We start from the raw sequence: 24,684 nt of genomic DNA, 5'->3' as shown, positions 1-24,684 counted from the left end.
ATCCAACTGGCTGTTTCACAGAACACAGAATTACATTGTTCTATGAAATTCTTATCTGAACTGAGAAGAAATGTTTCTCTTCTGCAAAGACACTAAAACAAAGCCTTCCCTGACCACTCAATCTAAAAACCAATGCAGTTCTTAACTGGGGCATTTTGCCTTCCCATTCCCACCCCAGGACATCTGGCCATGTCTGGAGACATCTTTGGCTGTCACCATTGGGGAAAGTACCATTGGCCTCTAAAGTGTAAAGGCCAGGGATGCTGCTAAACATCCTACCGTACACAGGACAGCCGTCCTTTTTCCACAAAGAATTATCCAGTCCAAAATGTCAACAGTACCGAGGTGGAAAAACCCAGATCTAAATTAATCTCCTACAGTCTCTTTCTAGCCCAGCACGCTGTTCTATTTCCTTCACAGTACTTGCCACTCCTTGAAACGATCTTGGTCATTTATTTGTATACTTGGTTTTTTGGGGGTTTTTTTGCTTTTTTTTTTTGAGATAGAGGTTCACTCCCTCACCCACGCTGCAGTGCAGTGGCGCGATCTCGACTCACTGCAACCTCCACCTCCTGGGTTCAAGCGATTCTCCTGCCTCAGCCTCCCAAGTAGCTGGGACTTCAGGCGCGTGCCACCACCCCCGGCTAATTTTTTGTATTTTTAGCAGAGACGGTGTTTCACCATGTTAGGCAGGATGGTCTTGATCTCCTGACCTCGTGATCCGCCCACCTTGGCCTCCCCAAGTGCCGGGATTACAGGCGTGAGCCAACGTGCCCGGCCCTCGATCATCAGGCATTAGATTCTAATAAAGAGCACATAACCTACACCCCTCATATGCAGTTCACAACAGGGCTCGCACTCCTATGAGAATCTAATGCCATCACTGATCTGACAGAGGCGGAGCTCAAACAGTAATGCTTGTTCACCACTCACCCCCTGCTGCTGTGGCCCAGTTCCTAACAGGCCACAGAATAGTACCAGTCCACAGACCAGGGGATTAGGATCCCTGTTTAACAAGCCAAAGATTACCAGCCACCAACACAGGGTAAGAGAGACATGCAACAGATTCTCCTTCAAAGCCTTTAGGAGGAACCAGCCCTCCCAACACCTTGATCTCACACTTCTATCCTTCATAGCTGTGAGATAATAAATTTCTATTGTTTAAGCCATTCAGTTTGTGATACTTTCCTATGGCAGCCTCAGTAAATCAATACACCAGAAAAACCAAGCTTAGGAGATTCACTGAAAACTCCTCTCCACTGATCTCCAACAACTGTTCCAAAAAAGGCAGAGGAATGTAAAATACATAGAGTGAAACTAGAGCAAAGTCTGATTAATTAAAATGTATTAAAGTCAGCTTAAAAATATACTTGTCTTTCAATCTAGTTTTCAAAAGAGTTTACCAAAATTATCTTTAAAAGATGCTTGAGGCCAGGTGCAGTGGCTCACACCTGTAATCCCAGCACTTTGGGAGGCCAAGATGGGTGGATCATCTGAGGTCAAGAGTTCGAGACCAGCCTGGCCAACATGGAGAAACCTCGTCTCTACCAAAAATACAAAAATTAGCCAGGTGTGGTGGTGGGCACCTGCAATCCCAGCTACTTGGGAGGCTGAGGCAGGAGAATCGCTTGAACCCAGGAGGCAGAGGTTGCAGTCAGACGCGATACCACCACTACCCTCCAGCCTGGGCAACAGGGTGAGACTGTTTCAAAAAAAAAACAAAAGATGCTTGAATAAAACACTAAGAAACAAATCCAAATGTATAAATTATTTAATATATGATAAAGGAGGCATTTCAGATCAATAGAAAAAAGATTTCTCACTAAATGGTAATATAGTAGTGGAGCTATACAGGGAAAAGAAATGAATTAAAACATTATTCTTTATCTACTTCACACTAAACTTGACAGATTAAAGAAGGTATCATAAAATACAAAACCATAAAATGGATTGATAGATTTAACTGCAAAAAGATGAAATACATAAGTACTGAATATATACTACATCATAAACAAATGTAAAGACAAATGTAATATCTTGCTTCCCATGTTCGGTAAACTATTCCAAAGCACAGAATAAGATGAAAAACCCCCTACCATGCTATAAGTAAGTGTATTCTAGATTGCAAAGCCAAGTAAGGAAAGCAAAGAATACAGGCCAATCTCAATAATGAACATAGACGCAAAAATCCTAAATAAAATACTAACATGAATCTCCACAATATATTGAAGATTACACATTCAAGCAAGTATATCTTATGAGAGTCTATTAAATATAACTCACTATATAGCAATGGGGGAGGTCAACTTAACAAATGTCCAAAAAAGAATATGACAAAATGTACCACCAACTAGTATTTCTTTCTTTTTTTTTTTTTTTTTTTTTTTTTGAGACAGAGCCTCACTTCTGTCACCCACACTGGAGTGAAGTGGTACAATCTCAGCTCCACAACCTCAGCCTCCCAGGTTCAAGCAATTCTCATGGTTCAGTCTCCCGAGTAGCTGGGATTACGGGCATGTACCATGATGCCCAGCTAATTTTTGTGTTTTTAATAGAGACGGAGTTTCTCCATGTTGCCCAAGCTGGTCTTGAACTCCTGGACTCAAGCGATCCATGCACCTCAGCCTCCCAAAATGCTGGGATTACAGACGTGAGCCACCACGCCTGGCCACCAATTAGTATTAAACATCTAAAAAAAAGGACACTTAATAAGCACTTAATTAAAATAAATATGTTAATTTATTTATATATATGATATATAATATGTAAATATATGTCTATATATATATATCATACTTAACACTATAACATTACTGGCATTCCCATTACAGTTAGGAGGAGATACCACCTACAACTCAACACTAAGCTGGAGCAGCCCTAGCCAACAAAATCAGAAAAGGAAGAGGAATAAATATTGGAAAAGAGACTATGTGTTTATTATTTACAAATAAAATGACTATCTAGAACATCTAAAAGGACATACTCACAAATTATATTATTGATAACATGCCTATATGCCAACAATAATAAATTTGAAAATGCAAGGAGAAAAAAAGATCAATTCTAAGTAGCAACCAAAACCACAAGCTAGTAGGGTGTGAAATCTAATTTGAATTTTAAAATTATTTTTAAAAACATGAAGGAAGGCCGGCCACGGTGGTTCATGCCTATAATCTCAGCTCTTTGGGAGGCCAAGGTGGGTGGATCACTTGAAGTCAGGAGTTCGAGACTAGCCTGCCCAACATGGTGAAACCCCATCTCTATTAAAAATACAAAAATTAGCCAGGCATGGTGGTGAATGCCTGTAATTCCAGCTACTGGGGAGGCTGAGACACAAGAATCACTTGAACTTGAGAGGCGGAGGTTGCAGTGAGCTGAGATCGCACCACTGCACTCTAGCCTGAGCAACAGAGTGAGACTTTGCTCAAAAAATAAAATGTAAAAATTAGCCAGGCATAGTGGCACATGCCTGTGGTCCCAGCTATTCAGGAGGCTGAAGTATGAGGATCACTTGAAAACATAAAAGAGACCTAAACAAATAAACCCTGCTTTTGATCAAAAAAGACTCAATAATATAAAGATGTCAATTAAAAATGAGTTGAAAAAGTCAATGCGATCACAAATTCCAATCATGACCTTTTAATAGAAATTAACCAGTTTATCTTTTTTTTTTTCCTCTCGAGACGGAGTCCTGCTCTGTCACACAGGTTGGAGTGCAATGGCGCAATCTCAGCTTAGTGCAACCTCTGCCTCCTGGGTTCAAGTGATTCTCCTGCCTCAGCCTCCTAAGTAGCTGGGATTACAGATGCACGCTACCATGCCCAGCTAATTTTTCGTATTTTTAGTAGAGACGGGGTTTCATCATATTGGCCAGGCTGGTCTCAAACTCCGGACCTCATTATCCACCCACCTCGGCCTCCCAAAGCACTGGGATTACAGGCATGAGCCACTGCACCCGGCCTAACAAGCTTATCTTAAAAATCAAATGAAAAAAAAAAATGGGCAAAGGATCTGAATAGGCATTTCTCCAAAGAAGATACAATTACAGCCGACAAGCTTATGGAAAGATGCTCAACATCATCAGACATTAGGAAAATGTAAATCAAAACCACAAGAAGTACTACTAGTCATACTCATTACAACTGTTTCCTTTAAAATGGCTAACATTCTGTGATATGAATTTCACATTGATAAAAAGTAATTTTTAAGATCTAATAGAAGAATGCCCAAAATAGATGAGAAATGTTTGCAAAAGAGTAACGAGAAAAGACTTGCTCTATCAAATTGAAAAAATCCTATGACACATTAGTAATTAAAAGATAATGATATTCAACTAGAAATTGGCAAAGATATCATTAGAAGGAAACAGTCTAGAAACAGACATTAGGGAAATTATTTTAAAAGTATTTCACATCACCACGAGGTCAGGAGATCCAGACCATCCTGGCTAACACGGTGAAACCCCATCTCTACTAAAAATACAAAAAATGAGCTGGGCGTGGTGGCGGGCGCCTGTAGTCCCAGCTACTCGGGAGGCTGAGGCAGGAGAATGGCATGAACCCAGGAGGTAGAGCTTGCAGTGAGCCGAGATCGCGCCACTGCACACCAGCCTGGATGACAGAGCGAGACTAGGTCTCAAAAAAAAAAAGTACTTCAGATCACTAGGAGGGAGAACCACTCAAATGATAATAGGACAGCTGGCTATCTGTTTGAAGAAAAGTTAGATTCTTACCATACATTAAAAAATAGGCTGGGCACGGTGGCTCACGACTGTAATCCCAGCACTGTGGGAGGCCGAGGTGGGTGGATCACGAGATCAGGAGATTGAGACCATCCTGGCCAACGTGGTGAAACTCTGTCTCTTCTAAAAATACAAAAATTAGCCAGGTATGGTAGCAGGTGCCTGTAATCCCAGCTACTCAGGAGGCTGAGGCAGGAGAATCACTTGAACCCGGGAGGCAGAGGTTGCAGTGAGCCGAGATCGCGCCACTGCACTCCAGCCTGGCAATACGGCGAGACTCTGTCCGTAAATGAACAAACAAACAAACAGACTCCATCCCTAAGTAAATAAATAAATAACCTGCAGGCTGGGCACAGTGGCCTTGGGAGGCCAAAGCAGGTGGACTGCTTGGGCCCAAGAATTCAAGACCAGCCTAGGCAAGATGGTGAAACCGCATCTCTACAAAAAAATACAAAAATTAGCCGGGCATGGTGGTGAATGCCTGTAGACCTAGCTACTTAGGAGGCTGAGGTGGGAGGATCACCTGAGCCCAGGAGGTCAAGGCTGCAGTGAGCTGAGATCATGCTACTACACTCCAGACTGGGTGACAGAGTGAGACCCTGTTTCAAAATAAATAAATAAATAAATAAAATAAACTGTAGGTAGCTTAAAGTGCTAAATGTTGGAAGTAAAATTATAAATACAGTAAGATATAGGAAAAATTGCTTAAAACTTAGGAGTAAAGAAAGTCTTCTTAGTTAAGACACAAAATACAGATGTCATAATGCTGAAGTCTCAAATTTTAAAAATCAAAAACTTCTGTAAGCCACAAGGAATCATAAAGACAAATCAATCAACTAGGAGAAAATATTTATAACACGTAAGAGTCCAAGGATCAATATACAGAATATGTAAAGACCTACAATCAATATGAAAGAAGCAACTCAATTAAAACAAAATTGAAATTTTCATTTAAAAACAGGTAAAAGAAATAATCTAACTTAATTGTAGGTAAAGGAGATATTCTAATTTAATTGGTCCGTGTTTGCACACAGGTGTGAATATTCTTAAAGCTCCCCTCCCCTGGTGATTCTTATATATAGGGTAAAGAAGCACTAGGCCACAACTATTTGAAGAGCAGAAGGTGTCTCAGCCTGCCCAAGGCGAGGTAAAAGAGGAAAAATCTAACACCCCCTTGAAGAGCTCCTCTGCAATGGGTTCCAGAGTGAGGATGGTGGAGTGCATGGAGACAGAATGCCTTAAAGAAGACTGGTTGTTTTTTTTTTATCCAGTCGCAAATCATTCTCTTTTACTTTCACAAGACCGAAATATAAAAATCATATTCTCTGAGATGAATAAGGAAAATTACTACAAAATAAACTTATACATCTGTGTGCAAGCAGCCCATGATTACGTGCAAAATCTAACCAAAGCAAACACACAGGACATTACGGGAAAAAACCAAATCACAGAAAAATATCTGCACTGTGATTCCATTTGATTAGTGTCAAAAACATGTAAAATTAAACCACAGTTTAGGGATACAAACTATGTGGTTCACGTATAAAGAAAACACAAAATTCAGATTACCTCAGAAAGGGGAAAGGCACGGAGATCTTCAATGGTAACAATAATTTTTTTCTTAATCCGAGGGTTGTGTACATTGGGTATTCATTGTCCTGTTATTCTATATACCTTACATGTATTTTGCATACATTACTTTGTAACTTTTCAATTACCAACAGATAAGACTATAGAATGCATGCAAACACATACATAGTCTTTTAATTCTAGCCTCAATCTTTTCCACTGAAAATCTGCCAGGTTCTATCATGTCCTTCTATCACCTGTTAGGAGTTAACAAAGACCTCAATTTTCATCTTTTCTTCTGAAATTGTATTACAAGGAGACTCATGGAGGTAGGGCAGGGATACAAGAAAGGGCAATGGATCTTCTGATCAAACACAAAACACTGACAATCCTTTCAGACCAGAACTCAAGAATAAAAACAAAAAACATGTGTAACAAAATTAAAAGCATTGCAAGAAGAATGATGCAATTTTAACAGCTAGATATTTTTCCATTAATTATTTTCTAAGTGATCAAAATTCCATGAAACTCATTTGAAATCTCAGCTTTCAATTCCTTTGAGATACAAATATTGCACTGAGTCCAATTGAGTATTTGCAGTGTCAGAGCAAATTCTACATGTGGTGGGTAGTTTTGAGTTCAAGGACAGCGTCACATGTATTCCTTCCTACTGGCCAGAAGTTTCGAAGTCCCCGAGAATCAGGCCTGGGCTCTGCCCACAACACTATCATCTGAGCGTTCCTTTCATTAGCACAGTACAAGATCACACAATGACCCTTAAGCTGAAGCAGGATCCTGGATGCCTGAGGAAGTGGGATACTCTTTGGGTATGGTAAAAGCCAAAGGCTGAGACAATCAATAAATTAATTAGCATGAAGTATGCTGACTTCTTTGGAAGGAATTTTATGAACACAGGATTTAAGACTTCTTATACAATAAACAATACAATCACAACTGCTAATAAAGTAGAACTAAGGGTGCTACAGCATGAAAATGTTATCAATCAATCAATAAACCTCTGAATTAATTACATATAAGATTGTACAGACAGATGGTCCCGAACTTATGATGGTTCAACTTATAATTTTTCCACTTTACAATGGTGCAAAAGCTATACTCACTCAGTAAAATTGTACTTAAAGGACCCATATGACCCCTCTGTTTTTCACTTTCAGTACAGTATTTAATAAGTTACATGAGGTATTCAATACTTTATTATATAAAAGGCTTTGCGTGGCTGGGTGCGGTGGCTCACACCTGTAATCCCAGCACTTTGGGAGGCCGAGGCGGGTGGATCATGAGGTCAGGAGATCGAGATCATCCTGGTTAACACGATGAAACCCCGCCTCTACTAAAAATACAAAAACTTAGCCAGGCGTGGTGGTGGGCGCCTGTAGTCCCAAATACTGGGAAGGCTGAGGCAGGAGAATGGCGTGAACCCGGGAGGCGGAGCTTGCAGTGAGCTGAGATAGCACCACTGCCCTCCAGCCTGGGCGACAGAGCAAGACTCCAACTCAAAAAAAACATTCTGTGTTAAATGATTTTGCCAAACTTTAGGCTAACATAAGTGTTCTGAACACATTTAAGGTAGGCTAAGCTAAGCTATGACGTTCAGTAGGTTAGGTGTATTACATTCATTTTCAATTTGTAATTTTTTTTTTTTTTTGAGAGGGTCTCGCTTTGTCGCCCAGGCTGGAGTACAGGGGTGCGATTTCAGCTCACTACAACCCCTGCCTCCCAGGCTCTATCGATCCTCACACCTCAGCCCCCCAAGTAGCTGGGACCATAGGCACGCACCACCATACCCAGCTAATTTTTTGTATTTTTGGTAGAAACAGGTTTCACGTTACCCAGGTTGGTCTCAAACTCCTGAGCTCAAGCAATCTGCCTGCCTCAGCCTCCCAAAGTGTTAGGATTACAGGTGTGAGCCACCGCACCTGGCCCAATGTATGATATTTTCAACTTATGATGAGTTTATTGGAATACAATGCCATCAGAAGGCAAGAAGGATCTGTACCAGGGAATTAAAGGAAATTTTAAAAGATAACTTCCCTGGATCAGAAGCATACAGTAGTTAAATAGAAAAGAGTTGTAATGTACACTATTGGGGTGACGGGTACACTAAAAGCCAACACTTCGCCACTATACAATTCATCCATGTAAAGAAAGTCTCTTTACATGGCGGGCAGATCACGAGGTCAGGAGATTAAGACCATCCTGGCTACCCCTAAAACTATAGAAATAAAAACTAAAATAAATACTCCACAATTCAATCTAACCTCCCTTGTCATCTGCTTTCCATATTAACATTCACTTCTTAAACAGGGGTGTGTGTGTGTGTGTGTGTGTGTGTGTGTGTGTGTGTGTGTCTAGAAGAGAAAGAAGAAGAGAGAAAAAGAGAGTAAGAGAGAGAGAGGAAGGAGGACAGGGAATGAGAACACAGAAATATGTGAGAATAAAGAACGGGAAAGTAGTAGTTATTAGAATTGTATTCCAGAACTGCATTACCTCCAGGGCCTCTAAGGGAGCTTTCTTTCTCTAATCACATCCCTCTCCTCTCTTCACTCCCTCAAGTTTGCAAGACTGCTCTTCCTTCTTCTAACTTCTGGTCCTTCATCCCTCATATATATATATAGATATATATATATTTTGTTTGTTTGTTTGTTTGTTTTTGTTTTGACAGCGTCTCGCTCTGTTGCCCAGGCTGGAGTGCAGCGGCACAATCTCGGCTCACTGCAAGCTCCACCTCCTGGGTTCCCACCATTCTCCTGCCTCAGTCTCCAGGGTAGCTGGGACTACAGGTGCTCGCCACGACGCCCTACTCATTTTTTTGCATTTTTTTCGTAGAGATGGAGTTTCACCATGTTAGCCAGGATGGTCTCAATCTCCTGACCTCGTGATCTGCCCACCTCAGCCTCCCAAAGTGCTGGGATTACAGGCGTGAGCCACCATGCCCGGCCCACCCCTCTTTTTTTTAACCTCTCAGTTGAGCAACCCCATTTCTGCTTTCCCTTCCCTGGATTCTCAGCCTCAAAGAGATACAATATATAATAATAATATTGGAAAGAAGTTATAGAATCCTGTTCCAACTGCCTCACAGTCCAGAGCTCTCCATGCTAGTGACCTCATTATTTTGCAGAGTCCCCTGAAGGGCCTGGTTAGAGGTTTCCTACATTCTTTCAGCTTGGCACTCTGGCAGGGGCATAGCCCAGGGACACATTCCAATTTCCTAAAGCTGAAAAGTACCATCTGAGACTCTAAAATCCTTACGAAAACTAACCTTAATTGAATGCCTTTCAAAAGTGTAAAGAGTAGATAAACCAGTTCAACTCTATACCCAAGTATTTGTTAAATTATGGTGAGATAAATGATAAAACTACTCATTCTTCAATAATTATTGTAGTGTATTGAAGACTTTCCTTTATAAAAGGAAAGCAACCAAACGGATACAATAGTCTGAAAGGCATATATGTTTTCTAAATAAATAACATTAGTAATTACTTCTCTGAATATTATATCACTTGATTGTATTTTAAGAGATGATTTGTTTATTCTATTAGCCTAAGAGATCAGAAGATTATAATACATCCTTTTATCACTTATAATTTGAATTATTTTATGTTCTGATAATATTTAGGATCAAGAAATAATAAGCATTATTGATTCTAACGTCTCCAAACCCCAGCATTTCTAAGTAAATAAATACATATGTTTGAGTATTATATGTTTGAGGAGATAGCTATGTAAAAAAAAATTTTTTTTAAAGAATTGTATTCCATATGTCCAAGAAGCTAAAGACTGGCTAAGAGACCTGGGATATAAAAAAAAAAAGATCCAAATTAAACTTCTAGAGATAAAAACCATGTCGACTGAGATGAAAAATATACCGGATGGGACAAACAGCAGATTAGACACTACAGAAAAGAAAATTAGTGAACTTCCAGATGTAGCAAGAGAAATTATCCAAAATGAAACAAAGAAGGAAAAAAGACTGAAAAAAAAATTGACAGCTGAGACCTTAAGGCTATGCCGGCCAGCCTGCTGCCAGGGACCCATGTTTTTGCTCTACCACTTAGAGCCTCTTGCCTTCCCCTAGGGAGGTATCCTTCTGCCTCAACTTCCCTTCCCTGTCCCTTTTTGGCCCCTATGTGCTCCTCCTTTACTTAGACTTGTACCCACAGAGACAAGCACACCCCCTTGTCCCCCACTTCACCAATTTCTGGTGGCTGAAATTCACCCTCACAGACTTCAAAGAAGATATTCTTGAGATAATGAAAAGTAACATCTTTGCATATGAAAGGAAAAAGGTTAAAGTGTATATATATGTGTTTTAACATTAGGAACATGTGAACCTTTTTAAAAACAAGGTTTTATTTACTGTAGAGATGAATGCAAATCAGAACCAATATCTCTTGGTCTACATAATTAAAACCAGCTCACACATCCCTTAGGGGTTTATTATTATAATTATTATTGTGGTTGTTGTTATATTTGTTGTGATTATTATTTGGGGTTTCTTTTGTTTTTCTTTACAGTTCTCCACACTAAACTCACAATATTGTAGGGAGAAGCCATAACTAAACTCTATGCTGCAGTGAGATATAGGAGTAATCAGCTCCCAGCAACATGTATAGCCCGGGCTGCAGGTTGTAATAATTACCAATGATTTAAAGCTTTAGGCTGGGCATGGTGGCTCACGCCTGTAATCCCAACACTTTGGGAGGTCTAGGCAGGAGGATCCCTTGAACTCTAGGAGTTCGAAACCAGCCTCGGCAACACAGTGAGACCCTGTCTCTATAAAAATTAAATTTTAATGCAAATAAAGCTTTATTTAGCCTTGATCTCTACCCTCATAGTCAGGTCTTCCCATATTTTATTAGTGAGGTGGAAAATGTATTATTTGTTTGTTGTTTTGCTCCCCCCCCCCAATGTTAAACTATGAAATTTGTGATTTGTTTAAGTTCCGGGTGAATCACAGCTTTGTCTGTATGTCCAGATCATTTGTTTCTATGTATTTTGTTTGATTCTTTCTTTCAAAGCTTTTACAAAAATATATACGTGTGTGTGTATAAACATGTAAATATATATATACGGATCTTCTGAAAAGTGTGTTAAGCTCGTTCAAGTAACAGATAACTTTAATAGCCTTGTATGGCATAAAGAAATTGAATTTGCAGTTAAAAACTTTTCGACAAAGAAAACTTGAGACTAGCTGGATTCATTGGTAAATTCCATTGAACATTTAAGGAAACTATACCAGTTCTATGCAAACTGTTCCAGAAAACTGAAGAAAAGGAACATTCTCCAACTCATTCAAGGTTTCCAGTGTTACCCTGATATCAAAAACAAAGATATTACGAAACTCAGTTCAAACCAGTATCATTCATAAACAGAAATGCAAATTTTTTAAACAAGATTTTAGGAAATCAATTGCAACAATATATAAATAGAGTAAGAATACGGCAGAATCAAGTGGGGTTTATCTCAGGAATGAAAGGTTACTTTTAGGAGCAGGCATGGTGGCGCACACCTGTAATTCCAGCACTTTGGGAGGCCAAGGTAAGCAGATCACTCCTGAGGTCAGGAGTTTGAGACCAGCCTGGGCAACATGGTAAAAACCTTGTCTCTACTAAAAATAGAAAAATTAGCCAGGCATGATGGCACACACCTGTAGTTTCAGCTACTCGAGAGGCTGAGGCAGGAGAATCGCTTGAACCCGGGAGGCAAAGGTTGCAGTGAGCTGAGATTGCGCCTCTGCACTCCAGCCTGGGTGACGGAGCAAGACTCCATCTCAAAAAGGAAAAAGAAAGGTTACTTTTAATACAGTCATGCATTCCATAATGACATTTCAGTCAATGACAGACATATATGCTATGGTGGTCCCATAAGAATATAGGGAAGCTGAAAAATTCCTATCACCTAGTGACAGTACAGTCATCCCAACATTGTAGCACAACCCACTACTCATGTGTTTGTGTTGATGCTGATGTAAACAAGTCTACTGTGCTGCCAGTCATATAAAAGTATAGCACATACAATTATATATAGTACACAATACTTGATAATAAGTGACTATGTTACTGCTTTATGTATTCACCATACTTTCATCATTATTTTAGAGTATACCCCTACTTACTTTTTTTTTTTTTTTTTTTTTGAGACTGAGTCTCACTCTGTAGCCAAGCTGGCGTGCAGTGGCCTCATCTCGGCTCACTGCAGCCTCCACTTCCCGGGTTCAAGCAATTCTCCTGCCTCAGCCTCCCAAGTAGCTGGGATTACAGGTGCGCACCACCATGCCCAGCTAATTTTTGTATTTTTAGTAGAGACAGGGTTTCACCGTGTTGGCCAGGATGGTCTCAATCTCTTGACTTTGTGATCCATCCACCTCAGCCTCCCAAAGTGCTGGGATTACAGGTGTGAGCCACCGTGTCTGGCCACTCCTACTTGTTTTAAAAAGATGGGCTGGGCACAGTGGCTCACACGTGTAATCCCAGCACTTTGGGAGGCTGAGGCAGGCAGATAACGAGGTCTGGAGTTTGAGACCACCCTGGCCAACATGGTGAAACCCCGTCTCTACTAAAAATACAAAAAATCAGCCGAGCGTGGTGGCATGTACCTGTAGTCCCAGCTACTCGGGAGGCTGAGGCAGGAGAATCACTTGAACCCAGGAGGTGGAGGCTGCAGTGAGCCCAGATCGCACCACTGCACTCCAGCCTGGCAACAGAGTGAGACTCCATCTCAAAAAAATAAAACAAAGGACAAAATAATCTGTACACCAAAGCCCGACAACACACAACTTACCCATGTGACAAACTTGCACACGCACCTCCACACCTAGAGTAAAATCTGGAAATAAATAATTTCACTGGAAAATGTTAACTGCAAAACAGCCTCAAGCATGTCCCTCAGGAGGTATCCAGAAGAAGGCACTGTTACTGGAGATGACAGCTCCACGCATGTTACTGCCCCTGAAGACCTTCCAGTGGGACAAGATGTCGAGGTGGAAGAGAGTGATACTGATGATCCTGACTCTATGTAGGCCTAGGCTAATGTGTGTGTTTGTGTCTTAGTTTTTAACAAAAAAAATTTAAAAAGTAAGAAAAAAATAGAAAAAAGTTACAGAATAAGGACATAAGAGTATTTTTGTACAGCTGCATAGTGTGCTTGTGTTTTAAGCTAAGTATTATTATAAGAATCAAAATATTATAAAAAATTAAAGTTTACAAAGTAAAAAAAAGTCACAGTAAGCTAAGGTTAATTTATTATTGAAGAAAGAAAAAGGTTTTCTATAAACATTTTTCATTTCAGTATAGCTTAAGTATACTGTGTTTATAAAGTCGACAGTAGTGCACAGTAATGTCCTAGGCCTTCACACTCATTCACCACTCACTGACTCACCCAGAGCAACTTCCAAGCCTGCAAGTTCATTCATGGTAAATGCCCTATACAGTGTACCATTTTTTATCTTTTATACTGCATTTTTACTGTACCTTTTCGATGTATAGATACATCTAGATACATAAATACTTAGCATTATATTACAATTGCCTATGGTATGAAATACAGTCAGATGCTGTACAGGTTTGTAGCCTAGGCGCAATAGGCTATACCATATAGCCTAGGTGTGTAGTAGACTACAACATCTAGGTTTGTGAAAGTACACTCTATGAGGTTTGCATAACAAAATTACCTAACAATGCATTTCTCAGAATGCATCCCCATTGTTAGGCAACAAATGGCTAACATGTAAATCAATGTAATAATTCACCATATTAACAAATGAAAAGAGGCTGGGTGCAGTGGCTTGCACCTGTAATCCCAACACTTTAAGACACGAAGGTGGGAGGATTGCTTGTGGTCAGGAGTTCAAGGCCAGCCTGGACCACATAAGGAGACCTCATCTCTACTAAAAAAACAAACAAAAAAAAAATCAGCCAGTGTAGTATGTCTGTGGTCCCAGCTACTTGGGAGGCTAAGGTGGGAGGACTGCTTGAGCTCCAAAGGTCAATGCTGCTGTGAACCACAGTCATGCCACTGCATTCCAGCCTAGAAGATAGAGCAATATCCTGTCTCAGAAAGAAAAAAAAAAAAAAAAATCATATGATCATCTCAGTAGATTCAGAAAAAGCACTTACCAAAATTCAATGTTCATTCTTGAAAAAAAAAAAAAAAACTCAGTAAACTAGAAATAGAAGAAAACTTCTCCAGTGATAAAATGCATACACAAATGATGAAAGACTAAATGCTTTCTCCCTAAGAGAAGAAACAAGACAAGTAATCTGCTCTCACCATCCCCATTTAACATTGTACTTGGGGATTGTAGCCAGTGCTGTAAAAGCCTGGAAGGGAAGAATTAAAACTGTATTCACAGATGACATAATCTTTACATAGAAAATCTAATGGAATCTACTAAAAAGCTCTAGGACGCCAGGCGCAGTGGTTTATGCCTGTAATCCCAGCACTTTGGGAGGCCGAGGTGGACAGATCACTTGAGATCAGGAGTTTGAGGCTGGCCTGGCCAACATGGTGAAACCCCGTCTCTACTGAAAATACAAAAATTGGCCAGGCATGGTGGCGCACACCTGTAAGCCCAGCTACTCAGGAGGCTGAGGCATAAGAGTTTCTTGAACCTGAGAGGTAGAGGTTGCAGTGAGCCAAGATTGTGCCACTGCACTCCCACCTGGGCAACAGAGCAAGACTCCATCTCAAAAAAAAAAAAGGTCTAGGACTAATAAGAACTAAGTGAGCTTAGCCAGACTGACAGAGAAGATTAACGTAAAAGATCAATCATATTTCTATATACTAGTGGCAATCAGAAATATAAATTTTAAAAATATAATTTTAATAGTGTATTAGTCCATTCTCACACTGATACAAAGAAATACCCAAGACTGGGTAATTTATAAAGGAAAGAGGGTTGACTCAGTTCCACATGGCTGGGAAAGACTCAGGAAACTTATAACCATCATGAAAGAGGAAAAAGGCATGTCTTACACGGCAGTGGCAGGCAAGTGAGAGAGCATGTGAGAACACAGGAAAAACTAACGTTTATACAACCATCAGATCTTGTGAGAATTCACTATTACCAGAACAGCATGGGGGAAACCAGCCCCATAATCCAATCACTTCCCTCCCTCGACACATGGGGATTACAATCTAACATGAAATTTGGATGAGGACCTAAAACCAAACCATATCAAATAGCATCAAAAACTATTAAATACTTGGGGACATTGACGGTTTCCTTAAAGGTTAAGCATATGCCTATTATATGATCTAGCCATTTTACTCCTAGGTATTTAACCAAAAGGAATAAAAATATAGGTCCATACAAAGCCTTGTAAACAAATTTTTATAGAAGACTTACTTGTTAATAACCAAAACTGGAAACAACCAACATGTCCATTGGTAGGTAAATGTATTAATAAACTGAGGTACATCCATGAAATGCATTATTACACAGCAATAAAGAGGAATCAGCTACTGATACACTTAACAACATGGATGACTCTCAATTATGCTGAGTGAAAGAAGGATAACCACATACTGTGTGGTTCCGTTTATATAAAATAAGAGGAAATTCTAGGAAATGAAAGTTAATGTACAATGAGAAAAACATCAGTTAGGCCAGGTGCAGTGACTCACGCCTGTAATCCCAACACTTTGGGAGGCTGAGGTGGGTGGATCATGAGGTCAGGAGATGGAGACCATCCTGGCTAATACGATGAAACCCGGTTTCTACTAAAAATACAAAAAGTTAGCCGGGCGTGGTGGCGGGCACCTGTAGTCCCAGCTATTCGGGAGGCTGAGGCAGGAGAATAGAGTGAACCTGGGAGGCGGAGCTTGCAGTGAGCCAAGATCACACCACTGCACTCCAGCCTGGGGGACAGAGCAAGAGTCTGTCTAAAAAAAAAAAAAAAATCAGTTATCTGGGATAGGGATCAGGAAGCCAGGGGTATGAAAACAGCTTTGGGTATAATAGATATGGTCACTGTCTTGTTTGTGATGATAGTCTTACAAGTACACACATATGTCAAAACTTAACCAACTGTACACTTTAGAGTTTATAACCTGTCAACTATATCTCAATAAATCACCTTTAAAAATATGGTCTTAACCAATAATTAATAATCCTAAACAACACAAATTGAGCCCTAATTCATTTATTAAAAATCAGACATATTTCAGTCATAAAACTTATAAGGCATTCTTACTTGTAAACTATTATGAAAGACTGATTTGAACTGGCAAAAATTCAATAAAACATAAAGAAAATAAATGCATTATTTCAACAAAAAAGTCTCAGAACAATTCATTTTTTTCATTTACAAAAATTAACTAAAATTAAAAAGAAACAAGTAAATTTCTGACCTTGTTTAATCCTGTGCCATAAGTAAAAGGATTAAACAAAAATAATAATAGCTCCTTCTTGGTATAACTGTTGCCAGAGTTTTGCATTCAACCTTTTAAAAGTGATTAAAAATAACCATGGCAGACATCAGAGAAAGAGGCAACTACTTCCCATGTGGAAAGCTGGTCTCTAGAAAAATGAAGTTAAACAGAAATGTTTGGGCCTTCTCTCTGAATCTGTCAGCACCTAGATAATCACCATAAACTTTTCCTCATCAAAGCCTAATGAGAAATAGAAACAATCCAATTTCATTAGAGGAGGACCAAAAAGGAAGTATAAGCAGGATTCTTCAATTAGCATTATACAACCCTGCCTCCTCCTGGTTTGGGTCACACAACCTCTCAGTGTCTCCCAGACACTCCACCAATACTTTACTGAGGGTAGGGTACTTCATCAGCCATTCTCCCCTCCTGATTTCATCAGAGATAATTTCAAGGTACTTTGCACCACATTAAGTGACATCCTACCAGTATGACCAGTGTCTCATCTGTCATTATCAGTACATCCCAAAGGCTGCCTGTTATTGGGGCAAGAAAGGAATCAAAAGTAGGTGGACTAACAGTTGACTAAACCTGATCAAGTCTTGCCTCAACATAACTGGTCACTTAATAACTACTCTAAGGCATCAAGTTCTTGCTATGGTTTCAAACAAAATACCTTCTATATGAAAAACCCATCAAATCCTTCTACTTCATGTTACATGACAAAAAGGAGCATCTTGTGCTGTTCTACCACCACTCTCAGTTTAATAAAGACAACAAGAATTCCAGGACAGGCACAGTGGTTCATGCCTGTAACTCCAACATTTGAGAGGCTGAGGCAGAAGGATCACTTGAGGCCAAGAGTTTCAGACAAGTCTGAGCAACACAGCAAGACCCTGTCTCCAAAAAAAAAAAAAAAAAAAAAAAAGTTTTTTAACTAGCTGGGCATGGTGGCTTATGCCTATAGACCCAGCTACTCAAGAGGCTCAGGTGGGAAGATCACTCGAGCCCAGGAGTTCAAGGTTACAGTGAGCTATGATCACACCACTGCACTCCAGCCTGGGCAGCAGAGTGAGAATCTGTCTCAAAAAAGCCAGGTGCGGTGGCTCACATCGGTAATCCCAGCACGTGGGGAGGCCAAGGCGGGTGGATTGCTTGAGGTCAGGAGTTTGAGACCAGCCTGGCCAACATGGTGAAACCCCATCTCTACTAAAAATACAAAAAATTAGCCAGGCATGGTGGTGTGAGCTTGTAGTCCCAGCTACTCGGGAGGTTGAGGCTGGAGAATTGCTCGAGCCCAGGAGGCAGAGGTTGCAGTGAGCTGAGATTGTGCCACTGCACTCCAGCCTGGGCAACAGAGTAAGTCTCTGTCTCAAAAAAAAATAAAGAAGAAGACTTCTGGTCAAGTCTCCACCTCCCTGACATCACCAAAAATGGCATAGATGGCCAGACCTAAGAGGGATGTATTCATTCATTCCAGGCCCAGTTTTACTTGTACTCATGCTCAATAGTATTTCGTTTCATGAAACTCTTCCTGTAAAACAAAAACTTTTTGAAGGATAAAATAAAAGGACAGGCTGGGCATGGTGGCTCACATCTATAATCCCAGAACTTTGGGAGGCTGAAGCAGGAGGATCGCTTGAGCCCAGAAGGTCGAGGCCGCAGTGAGCCATGATCTCACCACTGCACTCCAGCCAGGGCAACATGGACATGGCATCAGAGGGTCTGCTTTGACTAGAGCACTGTTCTCTTCCTGTGCTTCTTGTAGATATCAGTTAAAGTGTCATTTCGGTGATTTCTCTAAAACACTTGTCACAGCCAGTTTTGCATTTGTGTGATTGAGTATCATCTGCAGAGGATAGGGATCATATGTGCACTCACTCTCCCCCATCTCCAATGCCAAGCATAGTGCCTAGTACCAAGTAAGTACTCAAATATTATATTTGTTGATTAAGTGAATAAATGAACACTAAGTCTATAAGAAAGCAACGAAACATCTTTTAAGAGGACTTAAGAGTTGCATCATCTTCACAAATGTATCTTTGGTGAATGCCCAAAGCAGCTGAGCCCCCTTATTAAACTCAAAAAAAAAAAAAAGTCAATTCAGATGTCTACATAAATTGCTCTGGCCTTCAATGTCTCAAGGCAAATGCTGAGCATCAAAGGCTGATAGGCTAAACACACACACCCTCTGTATGTAAAGCATACCTACTGGTTGCTAAGCAACAGTTGTTTTTGGTATTTCCTGATACTGTTGCTGCTACATAGGAAGCACTTCGGAAATACCAGTCAAATAAAAAAGAGCAACACTTCACAAGACTCTTGAGTATGAATGAAACAGTAACTATACTTAAACTGTGGTGTTTCATATAAACCTAACACCAAATGCAGAAGCAAAGAATCTCTAAGTGGCAAAGCCCTCAGTTAGTAGCTTCACTATTTTAGATCTCACACAGGAAAAATGCCATATAGATTTGTACTAAGACTATCTGAAAGAAATAGATCACAAATCAAGTGACCTGAGAGCATTAAATAAGAACTTCAAAATGCCACATGGAACTATTTCCCAAACTCTTAAGAATATAAAGAAAGGAATTAGGACTTCCTGTCCCCTCCAATACAAATACAATTATATCTGTACTTTAGAGACAAATCAAGTCCCATTTCATCCATAAATGACTTCTCCACCCTGACCTACTACAGCACTTAAAATCTGTACCACATATTTTGCATTTAAACAAATGTTCATTTTATTGCTTTCCTAATAATTTCATGTGTGCAGTCTTTTATTTCTTTTATATCCTTTAAAGTGTATAATGCTGTAGATGCTTAATAAATATTTATTAAATTGGAATGAAATTATAGTTTTGAATGAATTTTGGTATACTCACACATTTTATTCCCAAATAACATCATTTCCAAAAACGGCTCACATGCCTCAGTTTTAGCTCCATCATCATCAGATTAAAAATAAAGTCGTTATCCAACCACGATCAAATAAGGCTTACAGTTTTCTTAGTATCACTCATTCAAACTCAAATCAGGGGAGGTTTTCCAGCGCCATAGTGTCTTTTGAAGTCTAAGTCCAGGCTATTAACAACACCTGCCCCTACTTTCTTCAATGCAGCAAATTTCACTTGAAATATTTCTCAAACCTAGTCAGTCTTAGGAAGATTTCCTTCTGCAGAAAACTTGTAAGACACAAAGTCTAAGCTCTAGAATATACTAACCATACCTCACTCACAACTGGGAAGCAAATTCCCCAGAAAAGGATCAGTTCAAGATGTACATTTAAATGAGTCTCACACCTATAGAACCATGGAACAGAACAGAAAACTCAGAAATAATGCCACACACCTACAACCATCTGATCTTCAACAAGCTGGCAAAAAGCAAGCAATGGGGAAAGGACTCCCTATCCAACAAATGGTGCTGGGATAACTCACTGGCCATACGCAGAAGAATAAAACTGGATCCTTGTATTTCACAATATACATAATGGGTTAAAGATTTAAATGCAAAGATCTCAGTCAGGCACGGCAGCTCATGCCTGTAATTCCAGCACTTTGGGTGACTCAAGGCAGATCTCTTGAGCCTAGGAGCCAGAGGCCAGCCTGGACAACATGGTAAAACCACATCTCCACAAAAAATACAAAAATTAGGCGAACGTGGTAGTGCACACCTGTAGTCTCAGCTACTCCGAAGGCTGAGGTGGGAGGATCACTTGAGCCTGGGAAGTCAAGGCTGCAGTGAGCTGCAGTCACTCCACTGCACTCCAGCCTGGGTGCCAGTGAGGCCCTGTTTCAAAATAAAATAAAAGACCTCAAACTATAAAAATCCTAGAAGAAACCCCAGGAAATACACCTCTTGACATTGACCTTGGCAAATTTTTGGTTAAGTCCCCATAAGCAACTGCAGCAAAAACAAAAATTGACAAGTTGGAACTAATTAAACTAGAGCATCCGCACAGCAAAAGAAATTATCAACAGAGTAAACAGTCAACATACAAAATGGGAGACAATATTCCCAAACTATGCATCTGACAAAGGTCCAATATCCAGAATCCCTATGAAACTTAAATCAACAAGCAAAAAACAAGCCCATTTTTTCAAATGGCCAAAGGACATGAACAAACACTTCTCAGAAGAAATACAAAAAAAAAAAAGACCACGACATATAAGCAGCCAACAAATATATGGAAAACATGATCATGACTAATTATCAGAGAAATGCCAATCAAAACCACAGTGAAACACCATCTCATACCAGTCAGAATGGCTATTATCAAAAAGTCAGAAAACAAGCCCTGTTAGGCTCCGTTGAGAAGGGAACACTTATACACTGTTGGTGGGAATGTAAATTAGTTCAGCCACTGTGGAAAGCAGTTTGGAGATTTCTCAAAGAACTTAAAGAGCCACCATTTCACCCAGCAATCCCATTGCTGAGTATATAACCAAAGGAAAACAGACCATTATACCAAAAAGACATACGCACTTGTATGTTCACGGCTGAGCTATTCACAACAGCAAAGACAAGGAATCAACCTAGGTGACCATCAACGGTGGACCGGACAAAAAAATGTGGATGTACCCTATGGAATACTATGCAGCCACAAAAAAAAAGGAGAAAATCATGTCCTTTGCAGCAACACAGATGGAGCTGGAGGCCATAATCCTAAACGAATTAGCACAAGAACAGAAAGCTAAATACCATATGTTCTCACTTATAAGTGGGAGCTAAACATTGAGCGCACTTACAAGTGGGAGTAGAAACATTGAGCGCCCATGGACATAAACATGGGAACGGTACACAGTGTAGACTACTGGGAGGGGAGAGATGGGGAATGTGGGCTGAAAAACTGCCTACTGGGTTCTATGCTCAATACCTGGGTGCAATACACCCAAGTGAGTAACCTGCATGCGTATCCCCCATATCTAAAATAAAAGTTTAAATTTTTTTTTTAAAAGAGTCTCTACGATCAATAAAGCAGATAAAGTGTATCACTGTGGAAAGCGCAAACGTCAAGAACATGTTATAATTAAGCGGCTGCCATTCAAGATTCCCAAGGCTCCCCATCCCTGCCAGTCCTGAAACATCTCGATCAAGACCCTTGAGAACGCATCCACAGGTGACCCGAGCCTGGGGAAGCGTCCTCTCTACAGCAACAGGCTCTAATTCTGGTCTCGCTCCCCTCACCCCATCCTAGGCTACAAAGGCCCCGGCGCTATAAGCGCGGCCTGGGAGGCCGGGTCGGTCAGGAGCGGAGAGTGGGGAGCTGGGGACACTGAGGGAGATGCCGGATAGGGAAGACGCGTGGGCCGGGGAGCAACGCCAGAGGCGGAAGACGCTCCTCTCGGGCCGCCACCGCAGGTGCCTGGCGAAGCGCCGCGGAGCCCCCCAGAGGCCAGACCGCGGGTCGGTCCCGAAGGGGTCGTGCAGCAGTAGGCGGTGTAGGGGGCAGGCGAGTGAGGGCCTCACCGTTTCTCCCCGGAGGCCGGCGCCGCCGCAGTCCCGCAGTTGCTAAGGAGAATGCTCTTCCGGGTCACGGGCGCGGAGTTCTAGAGAGCGACGGTGGCCGGGCGAGGCCGAGAGCGAAGTGCGCGGGGCGTGTGCTCGGTGGAGGGGCTAGTAGTCGGCGGTTCAGCTGCCGCAGGGGCGAAATGGCCAGGCCAGGGGCCGCTGCGCCTTCTCCGGCCTCGCTCGTGGGGACAACTGGCTGCAACGGTTGGCTCCCAGTGGGCGGCCTCTGAGACGCCTTGTGCCAGGCGCGGGCTGGCTCCGCTCCCCTGTCTCACAGGCTCCTAGGAGCCTTCCAGACCCGGCTCCTGAACCTCCAGGCTCTGCTCCACTGGGCCAGGTCTTGCACGGCAGACGCCGCCGGCCCCTTTCCTGTGACAAGGCTTTGCTCATTCTTTCGTTTACTTACTGCTCATTTATTGGACAACTGCTTGGGGCGAGGTGCAGTGCTGGCACTGGGGATACAGAGATGGGCAACCCCCGCGTGGTCCCTGCCGTCAGGATGCGAGGCTGATGGCAGAGCAAGCAGATGCCGTCCCCGGGATGATCGGAGGAAAGGAGACTAGGGGAGCCTGCCCAAGGGGCCCACCCCGACATGGGTGGGGAGCAGTTGATGATGGAGACGTCGACCTAGTAGAAAGGGTAGGGAAGAGGGTTTCAGGTGAGAGAAGAAGCGCAGTTGAGAAAGCCCCTGACAGTTCAGTGTGGCCCGCCCAGGGAAGTGTGGAGAGGAGACAATCGCTAAGCACGGGACCTAGGAAACACCAATATTGTAGATGTGAGCAAAGGAAAGGGAAATCCAAAGAGCAGCCAGAACGTTCGGGAGAGCTCAAGAGGAAAGCATGCCAGTGAGGGGATGGCCGCCATTCTCAAGCTATGGAGATCCAGTGTCCGTTGGTGACCATAGAAAAATCAAACTTCCCTTTGGGAGGCCGAGGTGGGAGGATCACCTGAGGTCGGGAGTTCAAGACCAGCCTGACATGGAGAAACCCCGTCTCTATTGCAAAATTAGCCGGGCGTGGTGGCACAAGCCTGCAATCCCAGCTACTCGGGAAGCTGAGGCAGGTGAATCGCTTGAACCTGGGAGACGGAGGTTGCGGTGAGCCGAGATCGCGCCATTGCACTCCAACCGGGGCAACAAGAGTGAAATCTCCGTCTCAAAAAAAGAAAAAAGAAAAAAGAAAAATCAAACTTCCGAGACCAGTCTGGCGAACAATTGCACTACAGAAAAAAAAGGTTGGCTGGGGGAGGAGATACGAGAGGGCAAGGCAGACAGGGCAGAGACCAAACTTCGAAAATAGAATGTGGACAGATGCTTGAGTCTGTATGGAGTCCACCACCATATGCTCCATATTGAAACAAGGAAAAGAGATTAAATTGTTCCTGTATTTCTTTTTTCTTTTTCTTGCCTTTTTTTTTTTTTTTTTTTTTTTTTTTTTGAGACAGACTCTTGCTCTGTCGCCCAGGCTGGAGTGCAATGGTGCGATCTCGGCTCACTGCAACCTCCACCTCCTGGGTTCAAGCAATTATCCTGCCTCAGCCCCCCGAGTAGCTGGGACTACAGGCACCCGCCACCACGCCCAGCTAATTTTTGTATTTTTAGTAGAGAGGGGGTTTCACTGAGTTAGCCAGGATGGTCTCAATCTCCCGCCCACTTTGTTGTCCCAAAGTGCTGGGATTTACAGGTGTGAATCACCGTGCGCGGCCAATGTGTTGCCGTAGTCTAAGCAAATTCAGGGTTCCCCTTAATAACTGTGAGCTCCATGAAGGTGGAAAACTTTGCATCTGCAGTACCTGCCACACGCATAGGCCTCAATCAATGTTTGCTTAACGCCTAAATGAACCCAAGGAACCTTTGCTTTTTAATGTTCACACAGATCTTTCTAGAGCCCTCAGGAAAACTGTGATTTCAGCAAAACTTGTCTTTGAAATGCAGAGGGTAGAGGAAGCCCAGCAAGGACAGGAGGCAGAGAGTGTCAGGGGTCCAGGAATTCAGTGGATAGGAGAGGGGCCAGTGGGGACAGGAAGGGTAAGACCCAGAAGAGGAAAAGAACAAAGGATTGAAATAAAATCTCTGGCTGGACAAAGTGGCTCATGCCTATAATCCCAGCACTTTGGGAGGCCAAGGTGGGCTGATCACTTGAGATCAGGAGTTTGAGACCAGCCTGGCCAACATGGTGAAACCCTGTCTCTACTAAAAATACAAAAAATTAGCCAGGCATGGTGGTGGATGCCTGTAGTCTCAGCTACTCGGGAGGCTGAGGCAGGAGAATTGCTTGAACCTGAGAGGTGGAGACTGCAGTGAGCCTAGATTGGGCCACTGCACTCCAGCCTGGGTGACAGAGCAAGACTCCGTGTCAAAAAATAAATGAAAAGAAAATCTGAGATTTCAGGACTAGAAATAGGAGGTAAAGCCAAGAAAACCAAAAATAATTAAAAGTAGGAATAGAGGAGCAAGGACAAGA

General features: G+C 41.8%; 1 protein-coding gene across 1 annotated transcript in view; it reads right to left on the bottom strand.

Annotated features, from left to right (window-relative positions):
- DIS3L2 (DIS3 like 3'-5' exoribonuclease 2) overlaps positions 1–22,697 on the bottom strand; it is a 389,257-nt gene extending 366,560 nt beyond the window's left edge. Inside the window, exon 1 of the mRNA XM_011980219.1 lies at positions 22,181–22,697. The gene's annotated coding sequence lies outside the window, so the exon portion shown is untranslated. The remainder of the gene's footprint in view (positions 1–22,180) is intronic.
- Between the last annotated feature and the right edge of the window lie 1,987 nt (positions 22,698–24,684).

The sequence above is a fragment of the Mandrillus leucophaeus genome, unplaced genomic scaffold (assembly GCF_000951045.1).
Source record: "Mandrillus leucophaeus isolate KB7577 unplaced genomic scaffold, Mleu.le_1.0 Scaffold21, whole genome shotgun sequence".
Classification (NCBI taxonomy): domain Eukaryota; kingdom Metazoa; phylum Chordata; class Mammalia; order Primates; family Cercopithecidae; genus Mandrillus; species Mandrillus leucophaeus.
Note: the sequence above shows the minus strand (reverse complement) of the source record. Positions and strands in the feature narration are given on the sequence as shown.